A 10,775-nucleotide genomic window follows, 5' to 3' on the forward strand; every position below is an offset into this window, starting at 1 on the left:
AAGAGACTATATATTAGAAAACTAACTCATTTCAATGATAGAAGAGACATTCAAAACCTAAGGAATCATTAACCTAAGGAATTTGCCTCATTCCATATTCAATCAAACATTGGCATTTGGTAGCTGCATCCCATTCTAAAACATCATATTTACAAAATAGATTGAGTAAAAACAAATGAAAGAATGCCACAATTTGCATAACCCCAACCTTGAAGGTCTGCTATTACTGTAAATCAATTACAAACTCTTTTTAACAGGGAGAAGGTTAGGATGCATATGCTTGAATTCAACTAGTTGCCTTCTGATAAACTAATGTATATTTATTTATATTTTTTTATCTTGAGATGTCAAGTATTGGAGGAATGTTGTGGTTGTTGGTATGTTTAAGAAACAAAAAGTGAATGTTAGGGGGTTAGATACGAAAGAATTGGAGAAGTACTTGTCTGAAGATTTAGAGGAAAATAATCCTAATTTTGAAATCTTGAATTGGTGGAAGGTGAATTCCAATAAATATCAAGTTCTTAGTATGATGACTAAAGATGTATTGGCTAGGGGCGAGAAGAAAATCCTCTCTTATCCCTTATTGGTCGTAATGATTATGTCCCAGAAACTGAGTGAATCACGAATCATTCATATTATTCGAACATGCATTCCTCAGGTCATGAGCCTGATGAGTTGACCATTCCTCTACCTCGCTTCTTATTCTTCGTAATGGGATAGAAAATCCTGACTTTTCTTAGTCGATTGGTTGATTAGTCATCCTAGCTTAAAGCGGGATTTCTTTCCTCCTGTTCCAAAAGAAAAAAAGGGAAGCAGAAGAACTGCTGAAACTGCGTGAAATCCTTTTTTCGGAAGAAAAGGAGGAACTAAAGATGTATTGGCTATTCTAGTGTCCACAGTTGCTTCTAGGAGTGCATTTAGTGCTCGAGGTCGAGTACTTGAATATTTTAGGAGTTCTCTTACTCCTCAGTTAGTGGAACCGCTAATTTGTGGGTAAGATTGAGTAAAGCCTAGGGGTGATAATGAGCCAGGGTAGTTCGCAAACTGTCCGAGCTCGCTCGGTCAAAGCTCGACTTGAGTTTGGGATGGCTCGAGATATTCACGAGCCAACCCGAGCTTTTTTAGGTTCGACTCAAAAGCTTGTGAGCAGACTTGATTGGTTTTTTAATTACTATATATATATATATATATATATATATATATATATATATATATATAAATATTTAATTCCAAATGAAATAAACAATGACAAAAAAGAGTAATTATACTAAAAAAGTATAAATACATTCAATTTGTTTTAGGATAAACCAAAGACATTTAAATTGCATTGGGCCTAATTAAGTTTTAGTTAAAGCCCATTAGATTAGATTGTTACCAAAGTTCTGTATTCATAAGGGTAAAAGAAAGAACCCCAAGTTCCTAACACAGTTTCTTCGTTCACTCTCTCTGGTTCTCTCTCTATCGACCACCCCCAAGTTTTCCCTCTCTCTCCCTCTCTCTCTCTCTAGCATGATAGGTTTGTTTTTGCTTGCTTTCAAACTCCAAGTTCTTCGTCTCTCTTTGCTAGCTTCTTATTTTTTCCATTTCTGAATGGCATTTGAGACTGGAAAACGCCCCTATTTGATTGATTTTTAGGAGTTGTTTGAATTTTATTGTGAAAGTAATTTGTGATATATTAGATTTGTATTATCGCTTTTTGACTAATTCAGAGATATACGAGATGTTATTTCTGTCCCTGTGGTTATCAAAGTTTGTTTTTCCTACCTCTACTAATGGTATATGTTAATGTGTTTTTCCAATTGTAATTTATCTGGCTAGAGGTAAAAACCCTATTACTACTCTTCCTTTTTTGTTAATCTTACATCTCAACCCTCCCTAGAGGTAAACGATGCTTTCAGCAAAGATGAGAATAACCGATGAAGTAGAAGTTGGAATAAGCATAACTATGAGAAGCAATCTCAACTTTCATTTAGCTGATGCCTTGGGAATTCAGGATTCAAAAAGTACTGATACACCAACTAATTGAATTCTTTTGGGTAGTTAAGCAATTTGATTTACGAGAAAAAAAATGGTGCAACCAAGTTATCAAAAAGTCTCATTTGGAGGGTTAATTAGTTTGGTAGGATTTTTTTGATCTTAATTTTGGTGAGAATAGTTTTTATGAGCTTTTCTCGAATCAAGCCAACTTCGAGCTTGAATCGAGCCTAAAATTTCAGACTCGTCGAGCTTAAAATTTTAGGCTCGTCGAGCTACGAAATCGAGCTCGAGCCGAGCTTAAAATTTTTAAGCTTGACGAGCCGATCCTTTTTATTCTCGAGCCGAGTTGAGTCTGTTCATGTTCGGTATCGGTTCAGCTTGTTTACATCCCTAAGTGAAGCATCCTACAACAACATGCAATTTAATGGAGCAACGTTCAATTGAAGAAGAGATTGCTCAAATAGGTATTAATAATTTTGTTACTTTACTTTATTTTGTTTTGTTTTTGTCACTATTATTTATAAATATGTGATATAAACTATTTATTAACATATGTATATTTTTTATTTTTCAGAATCTTCTTGGTGACGAATGGTCACCCTATAATCTTGATTGATGAATGAGCTGACATGTTAGGTAATTGTATAGTTATATTAAAGTTATAAGGTTTTTTTATTATATGAACTTTGAATTTGATTATTAATTCAATATGCAGATTTGACAAGTTTCGAAGTTTGAAGAATGAAGATCTTACCATATTATGTTATTGTTATGTTATTTTCATTTTAATTTGAACAATGTTTGTTATTAATACTTTTTATTATTATTATGTTAATTTAAATGTATGAATGTTTGTTTATCAATCATTTTGGAACATTATTTATAGCTCAACCAAACATGTTGCCTTCATCATGCAATTTTTTGAGGCATTTCTTAATCTTGTATTCATCATGTTCATTGCTTATTTATTAATGGTTAAAAACTGATATAAAATGTTAACCGACAAATAATTGGTTAACCGATTAATGGTTAACCGAATTTAATAGACTAGTGTTGGTTAGTATATTTATAAAATCGAAAAAATAGTCATCCGACTGAATTAACTTTAATGGACTAGTTAACCGATCACATGCACTCCTAATTTCTAGGACCATCATTATAAGTGAGAGATGGTGATACTCTTGTTATTAAATCTATAACGATGCTCATATTATGCTTATATACAACAATGCATCAATGCATCAGTATATTGAGATGATTGAGCCAATAGAAATCTAATGGAAATAAAGAAGTAGCAAAAATTGCCAAAAAAGGAAGTTCATTTATGTTCTAAAAGTTTCAAGCAATTTGATGATTGATCCAACAAATATTTAATCATTATATGTAACAAAAAATTAAACCAACAAATTCAAGCTCATAGTAGAAAATATATGAGCAAATAAATATCCAGTTTTAGGTAATCAGTTAATAGTTACTTCTTACCAAAAGGTGTACCTTCTCCATAGTTTTGCTACCAAAGCCATGTGTTCGAACTAAGGAATACCTATATTAGATGGTAAATAAACTCCAGTTGCTAAAGTTCAGGAACCAAATAAGGAAAAAGAATGTTCCAACAACCTTGCGAAATACGTCCTACAATTGTTGAGAAAAAAACATAACCCAGTGATTCTCAATGTTAATATTAAAAGAAGGATAACTCATCTAATCACTATAAGATTACCATGATCGAAAAGTTCTCCTAATAGACTTAAGGGGTTTGTTCATTATGCTTCCTAACATCAACATTTGAGAAATTGAATAGGTAACCAAAGGGAGATGGAGAAAATGGGAGCGAAAGTCGATAATAGGAACCATTTATTTACAATTGGGAAAGCATTGTTGCAGCATAGGTATCAGAATCAGAGAGTGAAAGTTGATCTTGGAAAGTTTCAAATTCAAAAGTTGAGATAGAAATGGGTAGAAATTAAGTCGTAGATCAATTAATTCTATCTCCTATATTTTTATTTTTAATAATTTAAATACAGTTTGAAGGAAAAAAATTATACATCAACATCTCCTTTCATATTGAGCCACATTAGATAAGTGGAGCTCTAATTTTGTGACAAATGTACTTTTTTGTTCCTCCTATTATAATAATAATCTATAAATAGATATTAAAATAAAAAGGTTTAACTGTCTTTTTTGATAAAAAAAAATTATTTCTCGGTTCGAAACTCGTTAGATATTTGATTGTATATCAATTTATTTACAAACTAAAAGTCTTATGTTTTTTAAAAAACCTAATTAATAAACTTTAAGACCAAATAGACAGAAGATAGCGATAGAATTAAAGAAATAGAACATAAATGGTTCTCTCTTCTCCAACGGCTCTCTCTTCACCACACCACCGATTCTTCTCGTCTCCACCACCAATTCTTCTCCAACGGTTCTCTCATCGGTGGCCGGTCATCAATCACCACCGGTATGTTTTTTCTCTCATTTCCTCTTTAATTATCTTTATTTCATCTTTCTTTTTCTGTTTAGGGTTAGGGTTTCTAATTCTTCTTCACTATTGATTTCTTCTTATATTTTCTTTCTTTCCATGTAATTGTGTCGTTATGCTGCCGAATTTTAGTGGGAATTTCTAGTTTTGAGATGTGATTTGAATTTATATTTTGAATTGATTATATTTTTTTGTTTTGTGGAAGTTTATAGTAATAAATTACTTGTGTATCATTTTTGTTATTAAGAGATGTTTTCAATTGATTGAATTTTGTAGGTGTTTGGAAATGAGTGGTAGTTCTAGTGCTACTAATTCTACTGCATCGAAAAAACCGAATGCAAGAGCGGATCCTTGGAAGTATGCGACGCTAAACAAGCCACCTTCTACAAATGATCTCAAGTGTAACTTTTGTGATTTTGTCTCCAAAGCTGGAATATGTCGAGCTAAGTATCACATTGCTGGAGGAAATACTAGTGTTCAGGTGTGCCAAAAATGTCCACCTCATGTGAAAGAAGAAATTGCTAATTATCTTGCATCTAAAAAGACAGCACGTAAATTGGTAGAAGATGTAGATATCACCAATTTAGATAGTTTTGGGATGATGAGATGGAGCTGGATGATCTTGGAGAGTCTGATAATAGGGGTGGAAAGAAAAGTCAGTCTAAAATTCATGTCCCAAAGAAACCAAAGGTGAAGGGTCCAATGGATGTATTTTTCAAACAAGATACTGAAAAGGCCGTGAAAGATAGAAAGTTGAGACAAACAACAATGAATGAAGCTTGCAAAAAAAGAGTTGCGAGAAAAAGCTTGTGAGGATATAGCTAGGTGGATGTATGATGCATCAATTCCTTTTAATGCTGTAAATTATCCTAGAGCAAGAGGTTTAATCCCACGACACAATCAAAACAAAAAACTAGCAAGAAATTAAAAGAAATGAAATAGTAAAAATTTCTAATCAATCCTGAACATAAAAAAGAAAAGATCAAAAAATATAGATAACATAAAAAAATTTAGATCACCCTTCGTGTATTACCCTATTCATTCTTAGTTTTGTTGTGATGCTAGAGTCCGTTGGACAATATGGTGTTGGGTTGAAGCCGCCTACAATGTATGAACTTTGAGTTCCCCTTTTGAATAAAGAAGTTAACAAAGTGAAGGATGAAATGAAATCATATAAAGAAGAATGGGCAAAGTATGTATGTTCAATTATGGCTGATGGTTGGACAGACAAAAAGCAAAGAACTTTGATTAACTTTTTGGTTAATTCTCACAAAGGGACTATTTTTATCGAATTAGTTGATGCTTCTGATTATTCCAAAACCGGGGAGAAGTTGTTTAAATTGTTTGATAAAATGGTTGAAAGAATTGGAGAGAAGAATGTTGTTCAGTTTATTACTGATAATGCTGAATCAAATGTACTTACAAGTAAAAAATGCTAATTTATTATATTATTAAATTTTTTACTTGCACTTCTATTATTTTGCAATCTTTTATTGATTTTTGCTATCATACTTTTATAACATATAGGAAAATTTTCGAAGCAAAGAGGCCAAACCTGTATTGGACACCATGTGCAGCTCACTGCATTGATTTGATATTGGAAGATATTGGGAAGTTGCCAATTGTCCAGAGAACTATAAAGAAGGCAGTGAAGTTGAATTCCTACATTTATACTCGCCCAGGTGTAGTGAATTTGTTGAGAAAATTCACTAATAAAAGAGAGCTTGTGAGGCCTGGTATCATAAGATTTGCCATTGTTTATCTCACACTTTACCGCATGCATTCGGTGAAGGCTCTTTTGAGAAGGATGTTTGTATCCGATGATTGGACCAAAAGCAAGTGGGCAAAAGAAATTGGAGGAAAGACAATGGCTGGTTATGTATTGTCAACGACATTTTGGATGAACATTCTTTACATTTTAAAGATCATTGACCCTTTAGTCTGTGTGCTCCGATTGGTGGATGGTGAGAAAAGGCATGCTACGGTATATATCCATAAGGCTATGGATATGGCTAAAGAGACAATAGAGAAGACTTTCGATGGTGAGAAAGAGAAGTATGATAATGTTTTTGAAATAATTAACAAGAGATGGAATAAACAGCTCCGTCAACCTTTGCATGGAGCTGGTTCTATGTTAAATCCAGCATTTTTCAATGCAGCGGATGAGAATGATGAGTTTAGAAAAGGATTTTATCAGACACTGGAGAGATTGGTTCCAAGTGAGCAAGAGCAAGACCAAATCAATACATAGTTGACTAGATATCATAATAGTTCACCGACCAATTTATTTGGAATAAAGATGGTGGTTAGACAACGAACAACAGTAGATCCAGGTAAATAATAACTTTGGACATTTGAATTTTCCAACTTTAAGTTCATTGTTTGCATTTGCATTTTAATAAGCATTATAATTTTTTGTGTTTAGTTAATTGGTGGAAATCATTTGGAAGAAGTCTTCCACAATTACAAAAATTTGCCATCAAAGTGCTTAGTCTCACTTGTAGTGCATCGGGTTGTGAAAGAAATTTGAGTATCTTTGAACATGTAAGTCAATAAAAATAATTTTAATAAGCTTTTTTATGTTTTAATATTAATTATGGTAGTCATTAATAAAATTGATTGTGGTTCTTAATTATTATTTTGTAGGTTCATAGCAAAAAAAAAAGATTAGCTAAAAAACGCTTGAATGGTTTAGTTTATGTGAAGTATAATCGAGCTTTGAAGAATCGAAAAGGGGTTAAGGACACCATTACTTTGAAGGATATTGATGATTGTAATGAGTGGTTGACGGGTAGAATGGAGGGAGAGAATAATAGTGATGGTGATGATCGTGTATTTGAGGATGACGATTTGGGTTGGGCTATGGTTGGTATAGTTGGTAGAGCGGAAGAAGATGTCTACCGTACTAGGGCAAAAGGCAAAAGTGCTACCCCTACCCTAAGTGCTAATGTCACAAAGACATACGTTAGAGGAAACTCTTCCCGGTCAAAAGCCAATCCTTCTCGAGTTGTTAGAGATGAGGTCCATGATGAGGATGATGATGAGTATCAAGTTGAAGATGAAGAAGAAGAAGAATATAAGGATAATGAAGTGAAAGATCTTGATGGGGATATAAATCTTGATGAGGACTTGGATTTGGGGGATGAAGATGCTTGATATTATGCTATTTTGATTTAAGAATTAACACTTTGTTATTAGAGTTTAAGTTATTTTGGTTTACAAGTTTAGAAATTAAATTATCATTAAGTACTACTAGTTTTTATTGAGTTTATTTTATTTTCTAATTTTTTGTCGACTCGCCTCAAGGCGATATTTTGCCTTTGTCGCTTTGATTCGCCTTTCGCTTTTTAAAACTATGGATGAGAGAGTTAGAACCAAATACTTAAAGGTCAATTGATAAGAATTTAGTAAGAAACACATTTGTTTGGGATTAAAAATCAAACGACATAAAGTTTTGTCACCTCTGTCAGTGATGTGAAATGATGAGATTAAGAGAAATCAACTTTCCCTTCTAGTCAAAATCCCTAATTCCAAAATTGACTATTAATGGTAACATTTAATTAAGCCTCTCAACCTATTTACAAAAACACCACCAAGCCCTCACGTGCGTTCAAATAGTGAAGCACACGCTCTCCTCTACCTCGGCCTAATACCGTTATGAGCTTACTCTCCCTCTAACGTCAGCTAGCTTGTCTCCATCTATTCTGTTTTTCCCAAATGCATGCTTGCAGCATTCCTCGCTTATTGACGGTTGGCATCTTTTCTTTCTATATATGTTGTTCTGAGTAAATATTACTTTTTAGGAAGAATTTCGCAGCGATTTACATAGTTGTTTCATTCACTTTTCCTTTCCTCAAATTGTTCATTCCTTTTATGGTATCAAAGCGCACTAACTTCACACAAGCACAGAATGATCCAAACTAGTCACTGACAATAAGTGAAGAGCTGCAGGAAAACACATTACCGGTTGTAGATTAGTTTACAAGTTCACGCACAAATCAAATGGTTAATTTTCTGAATCTCATCATGAAATTTATCGAAATAATAAAACTACCGATTGTTTTATGTTTCGTGAAGGAAGTTTCTATCTGTATATACAATTTTTATTATTTTCTCTCTGAAGTAAAAGGATGACAGGCCCTTCATGACCTCTATAGCTTCGCCGCGAACTTAAATGTGTGGATTTATAATTTTATGAAAGAGCTATAATAATTATTCTTTTAATTGATGAATATAATATTCATTAAGAATAAAAAAATTACATCATTTGCCCCTTGAACTTGTCCAAAATAGTTGATTGACCCCTTGAACTTTCAAAGTGTCTCGACAGCCCCCTGAACTTGCATAAAATGTTCAGTTAGCCCCATGAACTTGCGTAAAATGTAATCAATTAATCATTCAGTTGTAAAAAAATAAGTTAAATGCAGAAGATATGTTACACGTGCCTTCAAATGTTTTTACATACTTCACAAAATAGATTAAAACATGTTAAAAAAGAATTTCTTACTTATTCAACTATAAAACATTTTCTTCTCTAATATTATAATCGCATACTCCGACCTTGGTCGTTTTACTTTTTTAAGATGTGTGCAATATATCTTCCTCATTTAACTTACTTTTTTACAACCGGACGATTAATTGATTACATTTTATGTAAGTTCAGGAAGCTAACTGAACATTTTATATTTATACAAGTTCAGGAAGCTATCGAAACACTTTTAAAATTAAGGAAGTCAACTAACCATTTTGGATAAGTTTACAGGGGGAATGATGTATTAAGCCTTTTTAAATAGATTAGTGCTTTTTTTCAAGACGTGTTTGTTTTAGATTAATTTCAGCTTTGGTATCATCTGTTTCAAAGATTAATTTCATGTGCGTATCGTTGTCAAAATCCAATTACGGCGCAATAACCGCTAATTCCTACCAATTAACCGTCAATTTCATTTTATATTTTATTTCTTTTTATCAAATATTTCAATTTAACTTTTTTTTTTCTCTTTTCACATTATGTCTATGCAAGAAATAAGATTTCTTTACCAAGTTAAAACTAAAGGGATTTTGTTTTAATAGGGGTGTTTGGGTGCTCCTTTTCGTGCTCCTGTTTGTCTTTTCAGTTCGAAATGGAGAGTTTTAGGTGTTTGGTAAGTGACATTCATGTTTGCCTTTTACACTTGAAAAGCAGCATTAGATGTTTGGTTAATGAACTCCTGTTTTCTTTTTACACCTGAAAAGCAGCCTTTTACAAAAGCAGGGAATTTCTGCTTTTTGGAAAAGCAGTTTTTTCTAATAGCAAACAGCAAACCGTAACAGCAAACAACAACTAGCAACAGCAACAGCAAACAGCAACAGCAAACAGTAGGTAAAACAAACGGGTCCTAAATCTCTATTCTAACTTTGTTCTATCCTTCATTTATTATTAAGAGATGGATTCTTAGCGTACGCAGAAAACTTTAATTGAAAGAGGATCAGTTTAAAAAGTGTACGACGACATTCGAACCAAAAAATCAGATAAAATATAAATAAAAAGACAGGGCCTTAATTAAATGATCAATCCTTTATTTTTTTCATGTTTTTTTAAAATATATTTTAAAAATATTTGAGTATTTATTATATATAAAAAAAAAGAGCTTGAGTGGAAATAACTCAGATGGCTTAAATTATTAGTAGGAGTAATGGTTAATGCTACAAATTGATATAATTGGACGTTAAATGAGATTTATAGTTGGGTTGTGGGTTATTTGATTCAACCAAATAATTCAGATTGTGATTAATAATAAATAAATAGATAAATAATAAACCAACTATACATATTTGAAAATTGGAATTATTATTTTTAACTATAAATTTTCACATCAAATAATTAGTATTTTAAAGTTAAATTTTTTATTATATAGGTAAAACAAAGTTAATGCATTACGAAAATAATGAGATTTGGGGTCTGTTTGGTTTAGTTGTTAGCTAATAGCTGTTGCGGTTGTTGTTAGTTGTTGCGATTGCCGTTAGCTGTTTACAGTTGCAGAAAGCTGTTAGCCGCTGTTGTTAGCTGTTTGTTATTAGTTGTTTAATTATTAATGTTTAGTAAAATTATATTGAACTGGTTGGTGTTCGGATTTAAAATGTTTAATATGGACATATTATAAATTAATCAACAAAAAATTATATTTTTGTGATCTGTTAACAATGATGATAAAATGATGCACATGTGAAGTGTAGATGATAATATTCATGACCAAGAAGACAGTTTGATGAATTATTTCTCAAATTGATCCAATTAGAGGTGCTTTTGGCTGCCAACTTTAGGAATATAATTGTATCA

The sequence above is a fragment of the Euphorbia lathyris genome, chromosome 2 (assembly GCF_963576675.1).
Source record: "Euphorbia lathyris chromosome 2, ddEupLath1.1, whole genome shotgun sequence".
Taxonomy (NCBI): Eukaryota; Viridiplantae; Streptophyta; class Magnoliopsida; order Malpighiales; family Euphorbiaceae; genus Euphorbia; species Euphorbia lathyris.